Raw genomic sequence first — 26,131 nt, forward strand, 5'->3', positions numbered from 1 at the left:
AAAAAACTTTTATGTTTAATTTAACCATAATTGGTTACCATTGTTTGCAAGTAAAAAATTTAACTACACATGTTTATTCTGTGTCTATGTGTTTAATTAAGGTAACTTAAGCCTATATACAGGTCTTGGGAAAGTTGCCAGAAATAGAGGAATTGTTATAAAAATAGAGAAGAGAAAGAAAAATAAATGAATGAAGTAATAAAAAGAAGATCAATAGAGAAAAGAAAAATAAGAGAATTTCAGCAGATTTATGTGTCAAGGAGTTAAAAAGTCAATTCCTTCAAACATCTTAGTCTGGACAGGAGAAGAAAACTCAGCTATGAATATATACAATGATTACCAAAGAAACCAGAACATATGAAGTATGATGAAAGCCAAGGAAAGAGAAAAATATAAGCATAGAGGGAGAAGAGAAAATGGGGCATTTCCTTTTTACTTAATACATCCAGGTCTTATAGAGACATAGAAAATGTAGAATGCTGCATAGAGTTGAGATGAACTAGGACTGAGTAAAGAACATGGTTGAGCAATGGGGCAATAAAAAGGCCAGGTAGGACATTAGCACTGACAAGAAAACAAAGTAAGAATGAAATTATAAAATTTGAAACATTCACACTTCTCAGTAAATACAAAGGAAATCAATTACAAAAAGTTAGATTAAGAGTGGAAGCAGATTCCAAACCAATTGGAACTGCCACCTCTAGAAAAAAAATAAAAGTCAACAAGAGATGAATCAAAGGATTTCAAGGACCAGTGACTATCCAGCATGAATTTGTAATGGATCCAGCAATAGTGAGAAGCTCTGAGAACAGAAGCAGAGAATGAAACTCACTCAAGCATGGGAGCCATCAAAGCAGGAGCAACAGAAGGCCTAAAGGACAAAGATGTCGAGGGGGAGGGATGTGAATGCCCACCTGGCACACATTTATGGAAAAGTGTGTGCTTTTTTACTTTACCTAATGGGACAAGCATAAAAATAAGCATAGTCCCTTTACCTAAAACAAATCCAGCCAGGCTTTATGAAAATTATTTAGCATTCTTGTAAAACATTACATACCAATCTGTACTAGGGCAATGGTATAGACACTGCATAAAGTGAGTTTTAACATGATTTTGTACTTGTATAGGCCTTTATAGTTCACAAAGCACTTTCATAGCATTTACTGAATTCTTACAACTGTGAGGTAGTATAACCTAAAGGAAGGCTGATTCGATAGGCCCATTCACATAATAGCCAAATACAGCATTTACCTCAACATATTCCCAAAGTGGCACCTTTCATGGTAACAAACCAGCCTGCAGCTATCATTTGCCACCAGCCAGGCTAATTCTCTCCGATTGTGTCTCACAGTTGTCCACTTTCATCACCCATAGCTACTCCTATCTGTACACACTGTGAGAACACTCATTTTCCTAGGAAGTGTACTGTCTTCAGATATTCCCAATGCTGCCAATACTAATAGAACCAGAGCAATGCTGAGGCCTAGGCAGGAACCAGGAAACAAGCTCCAGTATAGCTCTGTGTAACACACTGCCACCTGGATCACAAAGCAACTAATCTTTAATCAGATTCTCACGAAGTCTCATGAGAATAATTCTGTCAGCTTTTCATCCTTGTCCTTAACCCTCTAATCAAATAAGTACCTACCCAGTACCAGTAAAAAGATCTAGTCTCAAATCACCTTTGCTATTTTTCCGTCTCATCTGTGTCTAACTCATCTCATTCCACAGAACAATCTAGTTAATTACAGATGTCAACTTTCTTAAAAGCAATATTCTCCCAGGTTCCAAAAGCTACAATGTCACTCTACCTGCACTTTGGCAGATATTGAGATCTTCATATATCTAAAAGTTTCATTGTAATAGGTTTTTCTGAAAACACAGAAAATGTCCACCCTGAAAAGTGAATCAAATTCACCCTGAAAGGTGATATAAATACTTCACTGAAGATCTTTTTAATAGTTTTAGGTCAATGAAATATCCTTAAAGAAAAAAAAATGTAAACTTGAGTCCTGTCTTTTTCTGTTCCCGCTGCTGTGTAACAAAATACATTAGACTGGGTAATTTACAAACAGAAATGTATTGCTCACGTTTCTAAAGACTGGGAAGTCCGAGATCAAAGCACCAGCAGATTCAGTGTCTGTGGAAGTCTTGTTCTCTGCTTCAAAGACGGCATGTTCTTTCTGCATCCTCACATGGTAGAAGAACAAAGGGGGCTAACAAGTTCCTTCACACTTGTTTTATAAGGGCACTAATTCCATTTATGAGGGCTTTGTCCTTATGACCTAATTACCTCCCAAATCCCCACTCCTTCTAATCCCACCATCTTAGTGATTAGGCTTCAAGATATAAATGTTGGAAATACACAAATATTCAGACCATAGCAAACCTTACCCCAAATCAAAAATAAAATAAATGTTGGATAAAATCTAAATGTTGAAGGATGAAACAATAATGTTGCCAGAGAATAATATAGGAGACTATCTTTATACTCTTGGCATTGGGAAATATTCCTTAAACAAGGCTAAAGACACTAGCCATAAATGAAAAGATTGATAAAGTGGACTTTAAGCTAAAAACATCAGCTGTTCAGGAGAAATCATAAGGGAATAAGTAAGGAAGTTAATAAATGAGAAAAGATATTTGTGATAAATTTAACAAAGTACTTGAACCCAGAATAAATAAATAACACCTATAAATCAAGAAAAGGTAGACAACCCAAAAGAAAAATAGGCAAATGCTATGAGCAGGCACTTTGCAAAAGACAATTTCCAAATGGCCGAGAAACATATTTAAAAATCCTCAAATAATTAGTCATCAGGGGAATGCAAATTAAAATCACAATGTGATACCACTATATACTCATAAGAATGACTAAAACTAAAAAGATAGATAAAACCAGTGTTACAGAGGATATGTAGCAACTGCAACTTTCATACAGTTAGTAGAACTGTAAATTGGCACAATACTCTGAGAAACTGTTTGCTAGGGTCTACTAAAGCTGAAATATATATACATCAATTATTAGGTGTATACTAAACATGAATGCACACATACATTCACCAAATGACATGCGTAGGAACGTTCCTGGAAGGATTATTTTCAAAAGTTCCAAAGTGCAAACCACTCAAAAGCCTATCAATAATCAAACAAATAAATTTTGATATATTTATTGAATGGAATACCAAATATTGATTAAAATTCATGAACTGACCGGATGTGGTGGCTCATGCCTGTAATCCCAACCCTTTGGGAGGCCAAGGCGGGTGGATCACTTGAGGTTAGGAGTTCAAGACCAGCCTGGCCAACATGGTGAAACCCTGTCTCTACTAAAAGTACAAAAATTAGCTGCGCATGGTGGCAGATGCCTGTAATTCCAGCTACTCGGGAGACTGAGGCAGGAGAATCATTTGAACCTGGGAGGCAGAGGTTGCAGTGAGCCAAGATGGTGCCATTGCACTCCAGCCTAGGCAACAAGAGTGAAACTCCGTCTCAAAAAAAAAAAAAAAAGAACAGCTGCTGCAAACAAATACACGGCCTAACCTCACAAACATAATGAACAAAAGAAGTTAAACACAAAAAAAGTTAATACTAAGTGATCTATTTAAATAAAGTTCAAAAACAGTGTTATTTCAGAAAATTAATGTGGTGACCCACATTTTAAAGCACGTGTTTAAACACACATGTAAAAACGATGTTTCCAAGAGTGCTCTTTGAGCACTATGTTGAGAACAGTGTTATTTCAAAGAATAGATGTTGTGACCACACTGTAGTGCATGTAGTGAAGTAATCAAATGCACATGCTTTTTAACAATAATAAAATAATGAAATTAATAAATAAAGTTCAAAAAGATGCAAAGCCAAGCTATGGTGTTAGCTGTCAGTATAGTGGCTACCTTTGGGGTGAGAATGGGTGGAGGCCCTGACTGGAAACTACCATGAGGTGGCTTCTTGGAGGCTTGTAATAGTCAATTTTTAATTCTGGGTGTTCATTCAGGTGTTTACTTTGTGGAAATTTTATCATAGAGTTACATACTTATGCCAGAAGAAATCTGTATGTATTTGTATTCTCTAATAAGACAAATTTATTTTTAAAAATTCTCCCCAGGAAACGTAACTGCTTGAAACTTTATAGTTCAGAGAATTTATTGGCTGATTTCTACAGTCATCATTAGAAATCTTTCATATTTTAGTGTGAACTTAGAGCAAGATAATTTCTAACAATAGAAATTACTAACAGCTAGAATTCTTGTTAGAGTAATTGCCATAAAGACTAGAGGGAGATAAAAGATGATTAAAACAAAAATTGTCATTAAAATTAAGTTGGAATTGTATACAAAGCCTTGTATATTTTAGATTTTTAACTGAATAGCTATTACAAGTACTATTTTCAACACTATAAGAGGATACAGAGATGAAGAAAATACAGGCCTTATCTTTAATGTCCTGATATCAAGAAAACAAAAGAAATAAGGTCAAAATCTTCATTTATAAATGTGGTTTTCGTGAAATTACTGTCCATCTCTGACAAGATCATGAGCCCTTTAAGAGCAGGGACTGTGCATGTTTTCCTGAATTCCTAATATAGTTTCAGTAACAACGTGGAAACTAATTATAAATTGAACAAGAAAACAGATGGATAAATGGATGATAGATAAATAACTGAGATTCACACTGCTTCGAGAAGTCAAAGTAGAAAATACGTTCAGTTATCTGGGATGGGGTGATAGGTGATTGTGTAAGGTTTAAGGAAAGAATGGCATTTTAGATATATTTCACAGAAGTTTGACATTTAGTTTAAATTTCATTTTTTTCTCTTGAGAACTATAAACAGTAGTTGAGGAGTCAGAAAATTATTTTTTAATTTTGCACTTCAAATACATTACATGGGTTTATTTACTGCCTTCTAGTTTTTTATTATGCATATATGCATACATGATAAACACATATTATATATGTAGACATAAATATATGTGTCTCTGTGTGTGTGTTTGAGATGACTCATGTAAATCTTTTTTGTAGTTGCAAGTCTATGAACTATATGCACCCATAGTATTATCAAACTATTACAAAACATTGTACCAAAAGCATTCCTTATTTTGTGATTGAAGCCATATTTTAAAATAATGCCATAATGTCAAAGGTTAGGAAAACTTTAGAAGCTTTATTTTGAATTTGGTTTAAATGAATATTGGGAATATAAAAGTCTTATCCTGGGTTAAACTTGAAAAAATAAAATCTGTTAATATTATTAGACTATTGTAATTTTCAGGTGGCATTTCTTTTTTTTTTTTTTTTTTGAGATGGAGTCTCGCCTTGTCACCCAGGCTAGAGGGCTAGAGTGCAGCGGTGCCATCTCAGCTCACTGCAACCTTCGCTTCCCAGGTTCAATCAATTCTCCTGCCTCAGCCTCTCGAGTAGCTGGAACTACAGGTGGACACCACTGTGCCCGGCTAATTTTTTTATTTTTAGTTGAGATGAGATTTCACCATGTTGGTCAGGCTAGTCTCGAACTCCTGACCTTGTGATCCGCCTGCCTTAGCCTGCCAAAGTGCTGAGATTACAGGCTTGAGCCACCATGCCCAGCCTTAGGTGGCATTTCGAAGTATTGGATTTGACATGATCTTGGCTAAATAGGGGCAAGCAGCACTATATTCATTCAGGAGAGAAATGACAGCATGAAAAACTAGAAGGTGAAGGTTGCAGTCAAAATTATTTTGTGTTATTTTTTCAGAGGACATTTTTAATTTTAAGGAATAAAATAAAGTGAATAAAGTGAAAGGTAAAAATATTTTTTAAACCACATGACAACAATACGAATGGGGAAACAAAGGTGGCCATGCTTTGAGGTGACTGGAACTTTAATGAAGATTCAATTCTGATTTCTGGAGCTATGAAGAATGGACTTTTGTGGACCAATGGAATTATGCTGAAATGGATTTATTAAAGGTCATTTTTACAGTGAACATTTTTGGGAAAGGGAAACCCCCAGGAAAATGAAGCAAAGACATATTGGAGGAAAGATGGCAGAGCAGGCAGAAGCTGTACATGTTCCAGCAGATGAATCTGAGCAGATCAATAGGCTTCTGAAAATCTGTTAAAGCAGTTTCATGGGTCTGATAACTGGAGCAAGATGACAACCCACCGAGAAAATGCCTGTTTGGGCTGGGCTGTCGAGTTTGTGGGCGCAACAAAGGAGAACTTGTACATGACAGAATCAGGTGCATTAGTTAGCTGCACAGTTGTTAACCATGTTACATATGGGCTAAAAATTTTTTTGTTGTAAAGTGGAAAGACTCACATGATAATTGTGTTCACTCAGACATTTGCTGTGAATACAGGGAGTGTTTTAGCCTTTTTCAGTGTCAGTCTTAGTCTCTATAATTAACCACATGCCTGCAGAGTCTAAAAGACTTCAAGTGATTTCTGATTGTGTGTCTTCTGATGTGCTTAGTGGACAGGAGCATAAGTGGTGACTTCCTGACTCTTCATACTGCAGTATAACACAGTTGTGCTTTGGACTCACTTTACATTTGGAAAAGTAACATTCTGCTGTGGGAGTAGAAGAGCTTTGTGTTTACTGTTCCATTTTAATTACTTTCAAATGATCTGAATCTCATCAGATTTTTGTTGGAATTGGCAGCATATGATGAATTTGATGCATTTAGACAATACTACTTGAATTTAATGGGAGGAGTCATGAAAGCAGCTTTTGATTCTAATGCAGATATTCACAGAATCTAAGCTAAAATTTAATGCGTAAAAATCAGTCTTGTTTCTGCCAAAATAAATATACTGCTAGAATTTGAGAACAATGTTCATCCTTTTCTCATTATTTTTATTTACTTGCATCTCTATATTTACTACTATTTTTTCAGTGTTTTTTCTCCTACTATTCTGAGTAGGTTAGTATTACTCACATTAAAATAAATGGAATGACCAAACAAAATCATTATTTTTGTTAAATCAAGTATCATAGTGATACGTCCTTGTAAACATATTGGAAGAAAATTCACTAATCAACCCAAGTTTATTCAAGACTGATATCCCTTCTAAGAACCACATATTGTAAATGATGAATAGAATCAGAAGACTCATATAAGAATCAGGATAACCATTCCCTAGGCAGAATCAAGAAAAAAAAAAGAAAAGTTTGTTTCTAAGGCTTTCAGGCTGGTATTTTTAGTGTGCATAGTACATATGATCTCTTTGGAGAGATAATACTGTGATCCTTAGAGAGTGGTATGGATTCTGTAAAATGTGTTCAAAGCCATGGTCTCTGATAAAAATGACTGAAATAACTATCTTTCTTAATGCTTTTGTTTTGCCATAGACCTGAACTTGGTCAAGGTCATGGGTTTAAGACCTTTGAAAGCCAATTAGATTGTTTTCCTTCTCTGGTAAAGATTACCTTAAAAAAAAAATCTAACTGTTTTCAATACATGCTCTTGGTCTTAAAGGTGATAAGGGAAAGGAATGTGTGTAGCTCAGTGCAAATATTTCACCGATCCTTGAAAATCAATCTAAAGGGCATATTCTACAATAATAGCAGCATACTGTAAGAAACCAGAATATACCACCCCAAAGGATTATTTTAAGAAACTGCAGACACAGAAGAAGCTCTGAAAACAGAGAAGTTACCCTTTTGAAGGGAAATTTACACCTATATAGGAAATCATTTGTAAGAGCATCTCCCACTCAGCACCAGGAAGAAAAGGATGACTCTGAATCAGTAGAAATGCTTATCAGTGGAGAAGGCACTAACTTAAATCTATATAATAAACCTTATCTTTGTTTATCTTCTTTTCCTAGGCATCTCCCCATGACTGTCCTTTCCCCAACTCTTTTTTTCTATGTTTCAGTGGATGATGGTATTCAAAGCCATCTCTGAGATTTCATTTCTCTGAGTGTGTCTCATTTATACATGAGGTATACAATTGACCCGAGAAGAATGTAGGGGTTAGGACTGCTGACCACAACACATTTGAAAATCCATAAATAATGTCTGACTTCCAAAAACTTAACTATTAATACCCTACTGTTGGCCAGAAGCCTTGCAAATAACATATATACTCTATTAACACATATTTTCTATGATATATATATTATATATTGCATTCTTACAATAAAGTAAGCTAAAGAAAGGAAAATGTTATTGAGAAAATCATAAGGAAGATAGATTTACTATTCATAAGTGGAAGTGGACCATTGTCAATGGAATAATGATGAAGTTCATAAAGTTGGAAAGGAGAGCTTCATTTCTCATTAACGGTTGCAGTGTACAGGTTGGCCATTCTGACAGTGGAAAGAATAGCCTTTGGTCAGAAGCCAGAAACAAACACTTTGAGGGAGGGGCAAAGGGAACAGGAATTTATGCTGAGTGAGGTGGTCAAATATACATATTCAATAACCAATAGGAGGAGTCCTGAATATTTATGAAAGGAGTAACATGCCCACGCACAATTCAGCTTCAAGTCCCTTCATGAATTGCAATGTACAAAAATCATGATGTTGGCATGATTTGAGAGTGGAGTTTTGGGTCCTCTGATGTCAAAAGATGAAGTAGAGCAGGGGTCCCCAAACCCTGAGCCATGGCTTGGTACCAGTCAGTGACCTGTTAGGAACTGGGCCTCACAATAGGAGGTGAGCAGCAGGCAAGCAAGCATTACCATCTGAGCTCTGCCTCCAGTCAGATCAGGGGTGGCATTAGATTCTCATAGGACCATGAACCTTATTGTCAACTGCACATGTGAGGGATTTAGTTTGCATGCTCCATATGAGAATCTAACGCCTGATGATCTAAGGTGGAAGTTTCATCCCAAAACCATCCTCCAACCCCAATCCCAGTCTGTGAAACCATTGTCTTCCACAAAACTGGTCTCTGCTGCCAAAAAGATTAGGGACCACTGAAGTAGAGGATGCAAAAACCCTCAGTGTGCATCCTCCATAGACTGGCCAGAACCACTCTAGGATGGCTGAGTTCACTTTTGGTTTTGTGTATTGGCTCTATAATATGAACAAGGAAAGGTCATATCTTTGGGGGCTACCAAGTTTTACTGCTTAGAATTCTATATTACATGTTTGTATTTTTGTAAATCTACCACTCAAAAATTGTCTAAAATTGCCTACTACCATGGGTGCTTTATATTGTAGTAGGCTAGGAGGAAAGATATTTGAAGTAAGTTATCATGCTCTACCAACATAGCTAGCGGGGTGACACACAGCAAGTTCTTAATAATTTAATTATCTCAAAATAAAAAAAGGTACCAGATGGAGTTAAGCAAGGAAGACTTCATTTAAGACTATTGTAATGGGAGAGAGAGATTTAACACAACTCTGAATACAATAGGCACAACTGGGGATTTATGGGCAGAGCGGTGGACTTATTGGATAGAGAATTACTAAAAGGAACATGATTAGATATCAAGAGTTGGAAAACAAGAACTTGATTAGATATTAGAGTTAGAGGAAATGGGATTCTATAACAACTAGATATGCATAATTCTTGCTAAAAGTAGGCTCAGCAGACCAAAGACAGAGTCTAATCAAGAAAAGGGCCTGAAGGGGCCTGACTAGAGTTTATTCAAGACGGGAATCCTTGTCAGTTCATAAGTATGCAATAGCCCTCTCAGATGCTTGAGAGTATATCAAACATGTATGTGATTGCCTCATTTGCTGATCTAAAAGAACTTTAGTTAGAACTCCTAAAACTCCTATTTTTTTTTTTTTTTTTTTTGAGATGGAGTTTCGCTCTGTTGTCCAGGCTGGAGTGCAGTGGCCTGATCTCCGCTCACTGCAAGCTCTGTCTCCCGGGTTCACACCATTCTCCTGCCTAAGCCTCCCGTGTGGCTGGGACTACACGCGCCCGCCACCACGCCCGGCTAATTTTTTGTATTTTTAGTAGATACGGGGTTTCACCATGTTAGCCAGGATGGTCTCGATCTCCTGACCTCGTGATCTGTCCGCCTCGGCCTCCCAAAGTGCTGGGATTACAGGTGTAAACCACCATGCCCAGCAGAACTCTTATTTTTCAAATAGAGGTTTTGTTTATCCAAACTTCAAAGTTCCTGTGTTCTTGCCTGTTGCCTTTACCTTGAATTAAAAAAAAAAAAAATCTAATGTTACTCTCCAAATTACATCATACAGATGAGTAACATGCTTTTCCTTAATGCATACTTGTGACAAAAATTGTCCCCTTGACCAAACTTCAGTCAGGCTCCTCTTCCCAAGCAGGCCTCAAACTTTGTGCTTCCATCTTTACATTGCCCAGTTTTAGTAAGAATCCTGTGAGGTCAGTTTATCAAGCATCTCCCACTCTCAATATCTGATCACCCTGAATAATTGACCGAATTTCTCATCCCAACTATACCCGTGTGATATTGGATTAGACTGGCCTTCCTTCAGGAAGAATTATGTTAGGTCAATTGAGCAAGAATCACCCCACCTTCTTAATAATTTTTCATCCACCAACCCCATTAATCTAATCCTTGGCTATAAATCTCCTCTTCCCTGTTGTAGTTAGAACTGAGCCCAGTCCTATACTGAGGTCTCTTTTCCCCTATTGCAGTTTTTCCTCAATAGTGTAAGTTTTTCACCATTTCAACTACTGTCAAGCTCTGGTTTTTCTTTAACACTTGTTCTCCTTCCTTACTATATGAAAAGGAGTTGTTGACATGGATTTTATTTTATTTTATTTCATTTTATTTTATTTTATTTTTTCATTTTTAGAGATGGGGTCTTGCTCTGTCACCCAGGCTTGAGTGCAGTAGCAAAACCACAGCTCACTGCAGCCCCAACCTCCCAGAAACAAATGACGCTGCCACCTCAGTCTCCAGAGTAGCTGGGACTACAGGCACATGCTACCATGCTTGACTAATTTTTTTTTAATCTTTTGTAGAGTCAGGGTCTCACTATGTTGCACAGGTTGGTCTCAAACTCATGGACTGAAGTAGTCATCCCTCTTTGGTCTCCCAAAGTGCTAGAACTCCAAACGTGAGCCACTGCACCTAGCTGGGTTGACGTATTTTGAGGGAGCAATACCAGACTATTGAGGAGGCTCCTGTATGGTTGTTGATGCTTATTGCTACAGTATATAAGCAGTTGGCATTAGATAACTAAAAACAGGATGCAGAAAAAAAAAGAGCAGATGTATCAGCCAGGCTTTACTCAAGATGTGCTGCGTGGCCTTGAGATTTGGCTCAGACTTTGATTTGGTAAAATAAAATAATCATTGTATCTTACATTTTTAAATGTCTGTCTTATGATGAGTGTGCAATAATTATTCACTGAATGACTAATGCTTTGCACTAGTCTCAGTGTTTTTAAGTTCTCAGTGTTTCAAAGAGATTTAGTTTTGTCTGAATAGTGATTATTATGTATTATATAAGCATTAATGAAAATGTGAAATTCATTATTCATGCTCAATGTTTAGAAGAGGCTTCAAGGCAAGGAAAGGAAAGACATGAGACAGTAATGCAAAAGAAACTAGTAGAAAGAAAGAATAAGAAACTAAGAATGTATTTCTCTGAGATTTTGGGAGAAGAATGATGGTGTGAAAGGATGGAGGAATGGAGGAAACCAAGAGATATTAATGAGATAAGTTAGAAAAACTGTTTTCCCCTTGGGATATAATTTAATCACTTCTGAATACGAAGGTTAGGGTAAACTTTTATTAATTTTGGTTCTTCCAATTTAAAAATCATAAGTTATTTGAGAACATAAAAACCTTTTTTTATTTCATACATTTAATACATGTTACTGAAGTATTCTGTTCTCCATGTAAAGTGCTTTATCTTTCAACTACATTATGTCATACCATATGAAATGAATACCAAAGCATGAATATGTCTTCATCAGGCAGGTGACATACTCACATATTTTTTTAAAACATCATAAAGCATGGCTATCTTAAGGTTGGCAGTTATCACAAAGAAAATGCCAAAATTTTTTCACCAAAGGAATTTCAAAATCCATGCAAGTTTGCATTTTCATATCATGTTATAATAAATATTCCATCATTTTAATATAGTGCCATTCATTTACAGTCACTTAATTATACCCAAAAATAGCTTCCTGTACTATTTCATTACTTTCAGTTACAAGGAGGAGGGGGATGATTGGCCAGCCATTGCAGTGGAACTAAAGAACAATGTGTGTCAAAAGGAGACTATTTAAAATTCAAACTGTTGGTGAAATTGGAGTTGGCAGTTAAAATTGTAGGTGGAATTTTTGTGAGAAGAATGTAATTATCCAAACTGGATTTTAACCAACACACCTGAGTACTTCAAAAAAATATTTTTAATACTACAAATAAATACCTCCTTTGTCCCATTTCTCAGTGGAAAGATACCTATTCTTGGGGTGGGTTGAATTTCTGAGGTTTTGCTTTAGTTCTGGCTCAGTAGAAAAAGTGCCACCTACTGAATTGCCAATCTCCTTCCTGTGGAGATCTCTGATAGAGCAAAGAAAACCATTATTAGGTATTTTACGGTTCTTATTAGCATTTGATATCTTAGAATCTGTATTCAAATACTTTTCATTAAGTAGGTCAAGAGTTTTAAGTTCAAAAACTGTACCAAGGTCACAACTAAAGATCACTGATGTCAGTTGGCCCAGGGCAGGGAGTGGTTTGAAAATTATTTTTCTCTTGTATCTCAATCAAGAACATATTTCTCCAATTACACAAAACACGTTAGAACTCCTTTCCATGAAGGCAGCTGGGGCAGAACACACACAGGGCAGAAGGTTAAGGAATACTGAAAGCTGAGGTTGGACTGCAAAGAGGCAGCGCCAAGCAGAAGTTGATGATCCCTCACAATATTATGTGAAACACACAGCAAGTATTCCTTTGAGCATTTAGGAGGAAACAAAACTCTCCTTTGACATAACTGTGAAAAAATAAAAACTTATACAATTAAATTTAACAGACTGAGCAAGAATGATTTGCAAATCGGTCAGCCCTCAGAACCAGAAACTGTTCAGAAAGCTCAGCTCTGCAATGTGGGTAGGTAGCATTTATGAACAGAAAAGAGGTACTGAAACAGCTTGTTTGGTTACAGTCCAGTGTTTGCCTTATTTGAACAAGGTCTAATCAGTTGGTTGCCTATGACTGGCCGAAGCTTAGCTGCTGTGATTGGCTAAGACATCCTAAATTAGACTCTCAGTTTGTTTATGTGCTAAATTAGGTTGCATTCCTTGCATAGGAACTTAAGCTATGAAGGCATCCTAGTGCCAAGTATAGTTTACTAGTTGTCATTCAAAACCTGTGTCTGTGTTTCAAGTACTTTTCACATATGAACTAAAAATGTTGTAATTTAGTTATATGGACTCTAATATCATAAAGCCACATCTTTATGGTTAACTACTAATGGTGTAGAAAAGTTCATAGTCTCTACACTGCCCCTTATAGGGTGCGAGACTCATTTTCATCATTTGTTATCAGGGACATTAATAACAGAGGCCATCCAACAGAATTGTTGTATTTGGTGAGTTAGTAACTATAAAACACCTAGAAGGACACTTGGCCCATAATGAGTGCTGTATAATTATTTGGTATTATTGAAAGGAAAACTTTAGACAAACTAATTTTAACAGAGTTTAATTGAGCAAAAAATGATTCACGTATCAGGCAGGCCCCAGAACTAGAATAGGTTCAAAGTGACTCCAAGACTATCACATGGTCAGACAACACTTATGGACAGAAAAAAAAAAGTGATGTACAGAAACAGAAGTGTGATACAAAAACAGCTGGATTGGTTACAGCTCAGCATTTTTCTTATTTGAACATGGTTTGAACAGTTGGTCACCTGTGACTGGCTGAAATTCAGCTGCTGCGACTGGCTCAAACAGCTTCTTGTTACTAGAGTAGGTTATAGTCTGTTTATACATCAAGATAGGTTACAGTTCACTATGTATAAGGAAACCTTTGGGCCAGACCTAAAATATGTATGGAGAAAGCTTTAGACCAACTTAATTCAATTTGAGATGACTACTATTATCTCAAAATGAACTAGCCCTTTCCAAGAAACTCAATGTACACTCAGAAGAGGATACCAGGAAATGAAGACCACAAGAAGAGAAACTCAGGCCTGGGAGAACAGAAATACTTATCTTGGTCACATCTGCCTAAAAACCTTATTAATTCCCTAATGATGTATAAGTCAATATCAGAATTTCCTTCTATATTATGTATAGACTATAATATTAACTTCTATAAAATGTATGTAATTCTCATTTTGGCACATGAGTTCAGGCATTCTCAACAACTTTTCCCACTGTTTTTTTTTTTTTTTTTTGAGACAGAGTCTCACTCTTGTCACCCAAGCTGGAGTGCAATGGCGCGATCTTGGCTCACTGCAACCTCTGACTCCCTGGTTCAAGCGATTCTCCTGCCTCAGCCTCCTGAGTAGCTGGGATTACAGGCACACACCACCATGCCCGGCTAATTTTTGTATTTTTAGTAGAGACGGGGTTTCACCGTGTTGGCCACTAGCTCCTGACCTAGTGATCCACCCACCTCGGCCTCCCAAAGTGCTGGGATTACAGGCGTGAGCCACTGCGTCCAGCCTCTCTTACTCTTTAATAACGTCTTTTATTAAAAAAAAAAAAATCTATTCAGGTATTTTAAGGGCATAAGCTGCTGGGCAGCCAAAATGAAGGACAGACATACTGTTTGCTAAATCAATAATATCTAGCCTAGGTGGTCCTTTCATATTCTAGTGCCCAGAGTAGATAAAACCAGGTAAAAGTACCCTTTACAATGTTTTTAAATAAATGATTTGTATTATAATATTATTTTGATTATAAAAAATTAGAGAAGATAGCAAAAAGAATTTCTATATAACTCCCTCCCAGTTTCTCCTCTTATTAACATCTTACATTTGTCATAATTAATGAGCCAATATTGACATAACATTATTAACTAAAGTACATACCCTGTTCAGGTTTCCTTAGTTTATACCTAATGTTCTTTTTTCCTTTTGCAAGGTTCCATCTGGAGTCCTACATTAGATTTAGTAGTCATTTCTTCTTAGTCTGCTCTTGACTGTGACAGTTTTCAGACTTTCCTTGTTTTTGATGATCTTAACAGTTTTGAAAAGTTCTGGTCATATATTTTACAGAATGTCCTTCAATTAGCATTTTCTGATATTTTTCTCATGATTAGAATGAGATTATGTGTTTTAGAAAAGAAGAAATTTATGTAGTTAATTAGTAAAAACTCATAGATACTTATTTTTTGCTTTAGATTGTAATCCAATACAACTTTATACTGCTGCTCAAATTGTTCCAGCTTTCATAATTGGGAGCTCTTTTACTTGGCCCCTGTGTCCTTTTGAAATACCCTCATCATTGTAGGTTGTTTTTTTGTTGGAACAGGGTGGGCTTTTTTAGTTCTACCTTACTTTTTGGCACTATAATATGTTCCAGGCTCATCTTGTATATTTCCTACCCCAGTACTAAAATAAGCCATGAAGCCCTGGTTTATTTTATAGGACAATGGTATTAGAAACAAAGATCTGGGTGCTAGCTGTGCTTATTGCCACTGGCATGTCATCATTTCTAGGCTCTCTCAGCTGAAGCAACAGGAAAAAATATATATAGGTGTATCCTAACTTTGAATCTATATAGGTAAAGTTGTGAAGAACTGCCATGTTATCAATATTTGATTTTCCCATCTATAAACTACAAATATCTCACCATTTATTTGAATTTTATTTTATTCCTTTCATCAATGTTTTACAGTTTTCTGCATACACAACCTGTACATATTTTCTTGGATATATACCTAAGTAAAATTTTTTGTGCTATTGTATATGGTCATGTTTTTTAAATTTCAAATTCCAATTGTTCATTGCTGCTACACAGGGAAACAGCTGACTTTTGTATATTAAGCTCGTAGCTTACAAGTTTACAGGTTTTACCTGCAAAGATGCCACCAGGTTCTCATAAGAACCAAAAAAAAAATCACCTCATGTCTTTGACTGACAGATGGGGAAAGTGATCACTTTGGAATGCTAAAACAAAAGCCTACTCTCCAATGAAAAAGCCATTACTAAAGTTGTATCTCCCATAGGCAGGAGAGTAATACCCAACTCCAGCCCCAGCTAGCCTTTTATCTAAATGGGGAAGAAAATGAATGTAAGAATTACTTGTGAGGGTCACTCCAGGGACATAGGCCCACTAAAAGACAAAGATTTGATTATAAGATTATAAAGCATTTTCTTCTCCAACTCTTTTTCATCACATTAACAATGAAACAGTGGATTACAGCTGAAAGAGCTGGAAAGCTCAGGCTCTATGAAAGATCTTGAGAAAACCCAAAGTCAACAGAGAAAACAAAAACAAGGACACTAGTGAAATTTATTATCTGACACCTACAGCTACAACAAATATTGAACATAGTCCAACTGCTAGTCAGATTCAGATAAATCTCACACTAATGTCCTATTAACCTCAATACCTGTTACCCATTATATCATGTCTACATTGCAACAAAAATTTGTAAGGCATTCCAAAAGGCAGGAAAACATTGAACTGAATTCAAAATTTAAAAAGAAATACACTCTCAAAGAAACAAAAACTGAGGCAATTCATAGCCAGCAGACCTTCCCGAAAAGAAACATGAAAAGAAGTTCTTCAGAGAGAAGGGAGATATGTCAGAAACTCAGATCTACACTTTTAAAAAAGAAAAAGCATCAGAGAGAAAATAACTGAAGGTAAAATAAAAACTTTTATTATTATTCTTAATTGTTCTAATACATAATATTTTTTCAAAGTGATAATAGTAACTTTGAATACATTCTATCTTGATCTACTTATTTGTTTATTAGTTCCAGGACATTTTTGGTAAGTTGTTTGGTATTTTTCTACATAGACAATCATGTCATCTACAATTGAAAATGGTTTCACTTCTTTTCCAATCTGTATATTTTCTGTTTATTTTTTCCTGTCTTATTGCATTAGCTAGAACTTTCAGTAACATACTAATAGCAGAGGTGAGAGAAGACATTCCTGCCTTGTCCCTGATCTAAGGGAAAAAGCATGCAGGGTCTCACCAATAGGCATGATGTTATATGTTGGTCTTTTGTAGATTTTTTTATGAACTTGAGACGTTTTTCCTTAATTTTGTTTGCTAAGAGTTTTTATTATGAATGGGAATTGGATTTTGTCAAATGTTTGTGTTGTGTCAATTGGTATGATGCTTTACATTGATTAATTTTTAAATGTTGAACCAGCCTGGCACACCTGGAATAAATCTCCCTTTTTCAGGATATATCATCTTTTTATACATTGTTGGATTTTGTTTACTAATATTTTGTTGATTTTGTTGAACAGTTCGTGTCTGGCTAGGCACAGTGGCTCATGTCTGTAATTTCAACACTTTGGGACGCCAATACAGGCGGATCACCTGAGCTCAGGTGTCCCAGACCAACCTGGCTATCATGGTGAAACCCCGTCTCTATTAAAAATACAAAACAACGGCCGGGCGCGGTAGCTCACACCTGTAATCCCAGGACTTTGGGAGGCCGAGGCGGGCGGATCACGAGGTCGGGAAATCGAGACCAGCCTGGCTAACACGGTGAAACCCCGTTTCTACTAAAAATGCAAAAAAATTATCCGGGCGTGGCCGCGGGCGCTTGTGGTCCCAGCTACTTGGGAGGCTGAGGCAGGAGAATGGCGGGAACCCCGGGAGGCGGAGCTTGCAGTGAGCCGAGATCACGCCACTGCACTCCAGCCTGGGCGACTGAAAGAGACTCCGTCTCAAAACAAAACAAAACAAAACAAAACAAAACAAAACAAAACAAACAACTAGGTGGGTGTAGTGGCAGGAGCCTATAGTCCCAACTTCTCAGGAGGCTAAGGCACAAGAATCGCTTGATCCATGGAGGCAGAGGTTGCAGTGAGCGGAGATGGCACCACTGTACCCCAGCCTGAGCAACACAGCAAGAGGCTGTCTAAAAAAAAAAAAAGTAGATTTTGTGTCTGTGCTCATGAGAGATATTGGATTACAGTTTAGTTTTCAGGATTTTTAAAATAAACCTTAAGATATTTCTTTCAAGTACATTCTACATTAGTCAGTCAGTCATTTTACACAAAGCTTAAGCTATGTACAGTCTTTCAACAGAGAATCCAATGGGATATGGTATAAAATGGAAGGCAGGGAAGTCTGATTATTATTACTTAGGAAATAGTCAAACCCATATATTTATTTTTTAAATTACCATTATGATAAAAAAAATTAGTAATCTTCCTTATATAGAAGTTGCTTTTTATTTCAGTTTAGCTCTCTAAATAATAAAGTTGATTAATCCAAAAGTGAATAAATTTTTAAGCCATCTTTTTTAAAATAAAAATATTTATAGCTCTTTGAGCACTTTTTGCAAGGAGATAGTGATATATCAAAATAAAAGCTCTAAAATATACATTCTCTTTGAGACAGGCATGAGAATTGTTTGAACCCAGGAGGCAGAGATTGCAGTGAGCCGAGATCGCGCCATTGCATTCCAGCCTGGGCGAGAGTGAGATTTTGTCGCAAAAAAAAAAAAAAAAAAAAGAGTTATAGAAACAAACTCATCAATGAAGTCTCCTAACAATCTCTTCTTTTGTGTTTACAACTTATTTATCATATCACATCTCCAAATAGTAATTTGTTCTAATTGTTGGTGAGGCATTCAGAAGTCTACTTTATGTCTCTGTCCACCCATAAGTTTCCAAATTAAGTTCATTTGTGCTGTGATTATGTGAGAGAGAATAAATCCCAAACAGGGATATTTTACTGGAGAACATTTTAAAATATAAGATAGTATATTCAAATGCTAAGAATGCAAAGCATTTGATTTCAAATCAATGTTTGGCAACAATTATCTCTTCAATACCACCAAATCTGCCTGCAATTAACATCACAGATGTGTAAACAATTAGCTTAGTAGTATTTCTAAGATGCTTTTTTCAACGTCAATATATTGTTTCCTTCTTCTCCTTCTATGAAAACTTCCTTTTACCTTTTTGTCTAACCTCATGATTTCCTTTTGTGTCCATACAGAAAGACTGAATGCCAAGAATAAAATTGACGTCAAATCTCACATGGCTTTCATAACACTTGAGAATAGCCCACTATTAAAAAGAAATGGCTGCCCTCCCGAATACATTTTTAGAGATATATTGCCTGACACTTCAGATATGTTCAGTTCTACAATGATTCTGCCTGCAATCTGTTCACTTTACTTCTTCTTTTTTCCCTCCTCTGTAGTGTTTCTCTCCCTTTTCAACATTTCCCTCTGGCTTCATTTTAGCATTTTTCTCTTGAGTTCTCACCTTTTCCCCTCTTTCCATTCTCATTTTTTCTTTTATAGTTTGTTGCTCTCTCGTGCTCTGCTGGGATTCTTCCCAGTCACTCTTTGGCTTCATGTACATGCAATATGGCAAACTAAATCTGACAAAAGCCTGTCTATTGTTCATCATAGCACCTTTTCAACACATACCAAGTGGTGGGAGAGTTAGGGAATGGAGCTTCCTTGCATGTTAGTATGAATTATTCGGAATGTTATCATTGAAGGCTAGCGATTCCACATTTTCCATTTTAGCACTTGTTTCTGACACCTACTTCAGGCAAATTTTGTAAGCTTCAAATACAATCCTTGGATCTTCTGTAATGAAGGCAGCTATAAACAAAGAAGAAAAAGTTTGGTTCATATGTAAGGTTTGGAGGGTAATAAAATATTTATATACTTATATATATTGTACATATACAAGGAGTTGTCCTTGTGAAAACTGTGTATAAAAGATAAAGCATATAAGTATAATTATTCAATGTGGTCATAGCAAAGAAAAAATATCTCTCTAGATTCAAAATCCTGAAAAAAAAAGACAAAACAAAAATAAATAAATAAATAAATCATGGAAGAGGTGGTAGAATTAAGACCTGAATTATGATAACAGAATTAGAATGGGAATTCAAACCATACATATCAACAATAAGCTAAAATTTTATTTTTGTGCTAGACAAAACAACAGAAATAGTCTGCTTGTGTTTCTGCAACTGGAACCTCTTAGTCATTAAAATAAATCTATTTTACTAGTCATGTCAGAGGCTTCCAAGTGCAAAGTGTACCAAAACAAGATGAAAATACTGATTATGCGTAGATGTGACATCTCTGGTGTCCTGACCTCTGAAATTGTATTATATATTCAGGACACATACCAATGGAAATTTCTGTATCTATTTGATCTATTCTACGGTTTGCCATCTATTTTCCTAAGTGAAGAGGGTAGGGAAGTGGGTGAAAACAATGAAGGTCAGAAAAATACACCTAAAAATAAAACTTAAATAGTTCCCCTTCATAAAGCACATGAAACAACTCACAGGGCCATGAGAATACACTATCGGTCAATCTTAACCTTACTTTATCGTGAGGTTTTGTGCTATCAGCTTCACTGACAACTAGACTAGCAATCGATAGTATCAATCTATAGTTATTTGTTTTCTCAGCAGTTTCATGAATATCACTTTTTAAGTAGAATACTAGCAGGAGTTATTTTTCAAGTAGCTTTAAAGCTACCAAAGGTGCCTTTTGCCAGAGTAAAGCTAATTAACTCTAAAATATCAAATCAATATTCTTATTAATATTGTATCCATTATTTGTGGGGAAGAAATCAATGTGTCCTGATCAAAATGTAAATATGCACAGTGATGCACTCGCACTAGAGAACTTACTATCTTTTCTAAGCAAGCACATTTGAGTCAGTAAGACGTGTTATTAGGCAATTGTCTTTGAATTCACTGAAACAGTGCCCTCTTTGCTATAACTATGTCTAGTAAGATTTTTTTTGATGTTTTAGAGCTGAATTTATTCTCAGCATAGATAAGCCTGGTGCCACCTTGAATATTCACTATTCAGAGACTGCCACTTTTGCCATGGGAACTCACACGTGCAACTTGTTTCCATGACAGCCTGTAAATTACAGGTCCCAAAGTCAGCTGCAAGGAAAAGAGAAAATAAATTAAAAAAAAAAAAAAAAAGACCCTTGCCTTCGTTTTTGGCAGACTTATCCTGGATATTACTGATGGCTTTTTGGTTTGGTTTCAAAACCACCTGTGTCATAAGGGAGACATTGAGATTGTGCTTTCTCCTGCAAATTAGCAATTAGAGCCAAACTGTCTTCTGTGAAGCAGAAATCTAATACAAGACTTAGGGAGGAAAGTAAGTATTTTCATAAGTCATGCACCAGATGAGGGTCTCTTCATGAACAGGCCACCCTGTCCTACTGTTATCTACTTTTAAATCTCTTATGGACAGCAACTGCTTCAATGAAGGCAAAAGCATCAAAACTCTAACATTCTAATGAATAATATGAATATAAAACATTTGAATATTCAGAAAAAGTCTAAAATTCAGATGAAGTTTAAGACCTACAATCATCTTTAATTTACGTTTTGACAAATATATTTCTCTGTAGGACTATCTACTCTGGCAGCAAACCAAATGTTGAAACCAAAACAATTCAAATATGGCATTTTGTAGGCAGGGCGGTAGAAGCTGACATGAACCCAGCACCTACCTCCACCCTATATATTATCATATTTAATTTTCACATGGGTCCTAGAAGGGAGGAGAGTTTTATTTCCATTTTCCAGTTGAGTTGAGGAAACTAAGGCTCAGAAGTGCTAAGTAAATTGTTCCGATCACTAAGTGGAGCAATCAGAATTCAAAGTACAAGAATCAACTCAAATTCATCCACTCAACCTACAATTGTCATCTTTAAATATGGAATTCAGAGGAAAAGCATTATTTATTTACTTTTATACTTTGAAAAAAACTCTCTTCAAGGTAATTTATATATCAGGATTTATTTTACAATACACACATACTTTGCAATAAAAGACAATATAAACAGATTAATGCATCAAAGTTGCCTGGCTTATTATGGATTTCACTCATTAAAAAAAAAAAAAAAAAAGGAAAGGAAATAAATGCAGTCATTTGCCACATAGCAGGCCACTGTGCTTTTTTTTATCAATTCAGTTTCTGTGCATGTAGTTCAAGGACAACATAGGGCCTGATATAGAGCCCCTTCTTGATTTATACTTTATTTCCTGTAGAACTACAGATTACAGTATGCCTTTGTTTCAGATAAAATCAGGACGTATAAAGCAGTGTTGTACTGACCTCCACATGATGCTAACATTTTTGCTTCAAACTTACACAGATTTTAAATTTATTGCAAAGTCTGAAAAGCTTGGCTAAGATAGTCATTGTGTCATACTAGCTTTCTGTTTGGATTCTGTGTTGACATCAACCCTAAATAATCACAAAAGCAGTGCTTTTGCAGATGTATTTGTGCTGGTCTCTGAGTTCTTAGTTCATTTAAATATCAATGAGCTGAAAATGTACTGAAAATCATACCTTAGCTTTTTGTCCTTTTCAGAGTGTTTCATTAAATTAAATTATATTTTAGTTTAAGTCTATGTAGGTAAGTATATCCAGTTACCATGAGCCAATTTAATTGTATTTTGTACTTGCCCAATTACTGACTTGAAGCAAATCTTTGACTAATAATAATGACTGCACATTACTAATGTTAGTAAAGGAAGTCCTGAAAGCACTTCATTCTCTGTCTACATGGTGGACGTTCCTTTTCTGTTGCTTAAAATATTTCTTTGAATTCTTACTGCATACACATAAATTCAAATTCCCACTGCATTCAAGATCTTTACAAGTAGTCTTCCTCCTGACCACTCGCTCTTCTATAAATCAGAGCACAAATGTTAAAGCCTATTAGACCTGAATTCAATTACTGCCTCTGCCATTTCCTATCTATATACATTTAGAAAATTTTTATTTTTGCTTTTACCTTACCTGGGCTGATTCCTTTTTGTGCAAAATAAGGGTAATAGTACTTGACTCAGAATGTTTGTGAGGAGAAAATGGGAAAGAAACATAAAACACTGAGAACAGTGATTGCTCATTTCTGCCAATGCAAGACTTCATCCAGTCCTTCCCCACCCACCCCCAGTTCTTTACCAAATTTTCTTCTACGTACCCTGTTCTTTAGCAACACTGAAAAATTTACCTTTCCCCAAATAATAAATGTATTCCTCATCTATTCCTTGACACATGGCACGCACATGGCCTGGAATAGCCTTTACACCCTTCTTTTTGCTGCACTACTCCTTTGTTTCTGAGTATCACTTCCTTTATGATACCTTCCTTGACATGTCTCCCCATGAGTTCTGAGTTCTTATTCTGCATGAGTTCTTGTTTTGAACTCATGTAGAACTTTGTACATACTTCAATTATAACACTTAGGATATTTTAATTGCATGTTTATAATAGTCCTTCCCTAGTAACCTGAGTCCCTCAAGGGCAGAGTTGGCATCTACACCATCATTGTGTCACTAGTATCTGGTGTTTAATATTTGTTGAATAAAATAATTATACCCTTAATAAATCATGATCACTATATTCCACTTCTTCTTAATGTGCATTCCTATCCACACGTAAGACAAGACTGCTCTATTATTCTAGGACTTGAACTTAATAGAAACTGGACAGATGTCTGTGTAATTAAATATAATGTGAACAACAGGAACTGGTGTTGTTAAGGGTAAAATATTGATCAGTGAAGAGAGGAGGTGAATTAAGTGGACTTAAAAAGAGAAGGGAACATGGGAACACCACTTTCATTTATCATTCCTATTTTAATTTTACTTTTGGAAACCTGACAAATATGTAGCAGTAATGTCTTGCAGAAGACAGATTTTATTTTCCCCTTTTAACTTTTTAAAATCAGGCTCTAGGAGGTAAAAATCCAATCAGAAAATGTGTTTAGTGTTAAAATTATGAGATGGATTGTCTTAAAAAGCCTTGGTGATGAAAAACAGCATAAGAGAAGGTAGACAGTTTGCCTGAGATAAGAACATCAACCTTCCTTCTTTAGAAACAATAAGAGGAGTCCAGAGTCGAAATTAGAAAGCACTCTCGAGGGAGAGCTATATATTCCCATGTCAAAAGTCTCTTCTGGTCTGCTGACCCAGGCAGATGATCAGGTTGATTGACTTCATCTCTATCACCAGCAAATGGAAAGGCAGTGGTGACTAATGACTTTCCCAATATCCATCTTTTTTATTTAAAGAAGTTAGCAATATACCTTGAGATAGATGCTGAAGTAGGTATCATCTGTCTTTTTGGCCTGATATAAGGTTCATGGTTTCTTAAGAATCTGAAGTCAAGGGAATTGAAAAATTGGAATAGGTGTTCTCAAAGATCAGATTAAAAGTTTTTGCTGACTCCTAATCATCTTGAGATCTTGAAATTTCTTTAAGTGTATACAAGAGATAGCAGTAACTAAGATGGGAAATGTATATGCTTACATCTATACTATAAGTTTTACGTAGAATTGAGATATGAGATGTATTTATATATTGTGTAGTGCACTCGAAGTTATTTCTACTATCTGACCACTAGTAGTATATTTGTAAGTTGGTTTTATGAGACATATATCTTAACACATGCCTTCTTTCTGAAATTGTCTCTCTCTCTCTCTCACACACACACACACACACAAACACATACACACACACAAACTCTTTTGTCTCTTTCTTACCAATTCATCCTGTAAAACAAATAAAACTTTGTAAAATACAGATCCAATAATCTCATATCTCTGCTTAAAATTTAATCATAAAATTTAGTCCAACTTTAAAAACCATTAGCAAACACTTCCAGTTAAGTTTGTCCCATTTTTTTTCTCAGTTCTCAAACAATGATCTGTGCTTCAAACAAACCTGACTAGGCACTATCTTCTGGTGCTTTGAAGAACTCAGTTTCTGTACTACTCTCAGCTGCTCATTTAGCTGCTCATTTACTTCTTTATATTTCCTGTAATTGTCTGCATTTAAAACAACTTTATACAATTATTAAATGAATTCATTTTTGCATAGAATTTCAAACAAGTTAGGTGATGATAAATTTCCTTTGGACTTCTGTCCAGTTCCTCTTCCCTTTCCAGATAGGCAACCACTGTTGCATACTCTTTTTTATGCATTGACATAAATATGTGTAAAACATATAACTACATGTCACATATACTTACAAAATATATTTTGTAAAACCTATGACTTTTGTATGATTACATGTTTGTTTTACATAAATAATATCTTACATCAATACTCTTTTAATTTTTTCTTATCCATTTTCCTGAGGATCTTTTCATGTCAGTAATAAAGATTTCCTATGATCAAAGTTTCAGTATACAAAATCAATGTATAAAAATGAGTAGCATTTCTATACACCAATAATATCCAGGCTGAGAGTCAAATAAAGAACACAATCTCACTTAGAATAGACACAAAGAAAATAAAATACCTAGGAATGCAGCTAACCAAGAAAGTGAAAGATCTTTATAAGATGAACCATAAAACACTGCTGAAAGAAAGCAGAGATGAAACAAATACATGGAAAAACACCCCATGCTCACGGAATTAAAAGACTCAATATCATTAAAATGGTCATATTGCCCAAAGCAATTTACAGATTTGATGCTATTCCTACCAAACTACCAACATCATTCTTCACAGAATTAGAAAAAAATTATTCTAAAATTCATATGGAACCAAAAAAGAGCCTGAATAGCTAAAGCAATCCTGAGCAAAAAGAACAGAGCCAGTCATCACACTGCATGACTGCAAACTGTGCTGTAAAGCTACAAAATATATAGCTACATACACAAACAGCGTGGTACTGATTCAAAAATAGACACAGAGACCAATGGAATGGAAAAGAAAAGTCAGAAATAAAACTGTGCACCTATACCATGTGATCTTCCATAAGGCCATCAAAAACAAGCAATGGAGGAAGAATTCCATATTCTATAAATATTGCAGGGACAACTGACTACCTATGTATGGAAGAATGAAACTAGACCTTTACCTTTTACCATGTTTAAAAATAAACTCAAGATGGATTTTAAATGTCAGACCTCAAACTATAAAAATTCTAGAAGAAACTCCAGGAAATAACCTTCTCAACATCAGTCTTGGCAAAGAATTTATGGCCAAGTCTTCAAAAGCAATCGCAACAAAAACAAAAATAGACAAATGGAACTTAATTAAATGAAAGCACTTCTGCACTGC

General features: G+C 35.7%; 1 protein-coding gene across 2 annotated transcripts in view; it reads right to left on the bottom strand.

The window, feature by feature from the left end:
• Window positions 1-26,131, bottom strand: part of LOC105481888 (zinc finger matrin-type protein 1-like) — a 414,279-nt gene that overhangs the window by 57,196 nt on the left and 330,952 nt on the right. For both annotated transcript variants that reach the window (XR_011625911.1, XM_071100232.1), the window contains 2 exons: window positions 20,927-20,977; window positions 19,482-19,661 (listed from right to left, as the gene is read on the bottom strand). The gene's annotated coding sequence lies outside the window, so the exon portion shown is untranslated. The remainder of the gene's footprint in view (window positions 1-19,481; window positions 19,662-20,926; window positions 20,978-26,131) is intronic.

The sequence above is a fragment of the Macaca nemestrina genome, chromosome 7, assembly GCF_043159975.1.
Source record: "Macaca nemestrina isolate mMacNem1 chromosome 7, mMacNem.hap1, whole genome shotgun sequence".
Classification (NCBI taxonomy): Eukaryota; Metazoa; Chordata; class Mammalia; order Primates; family Cercopithecidae; genus Macaca; species Macaca nemestrina.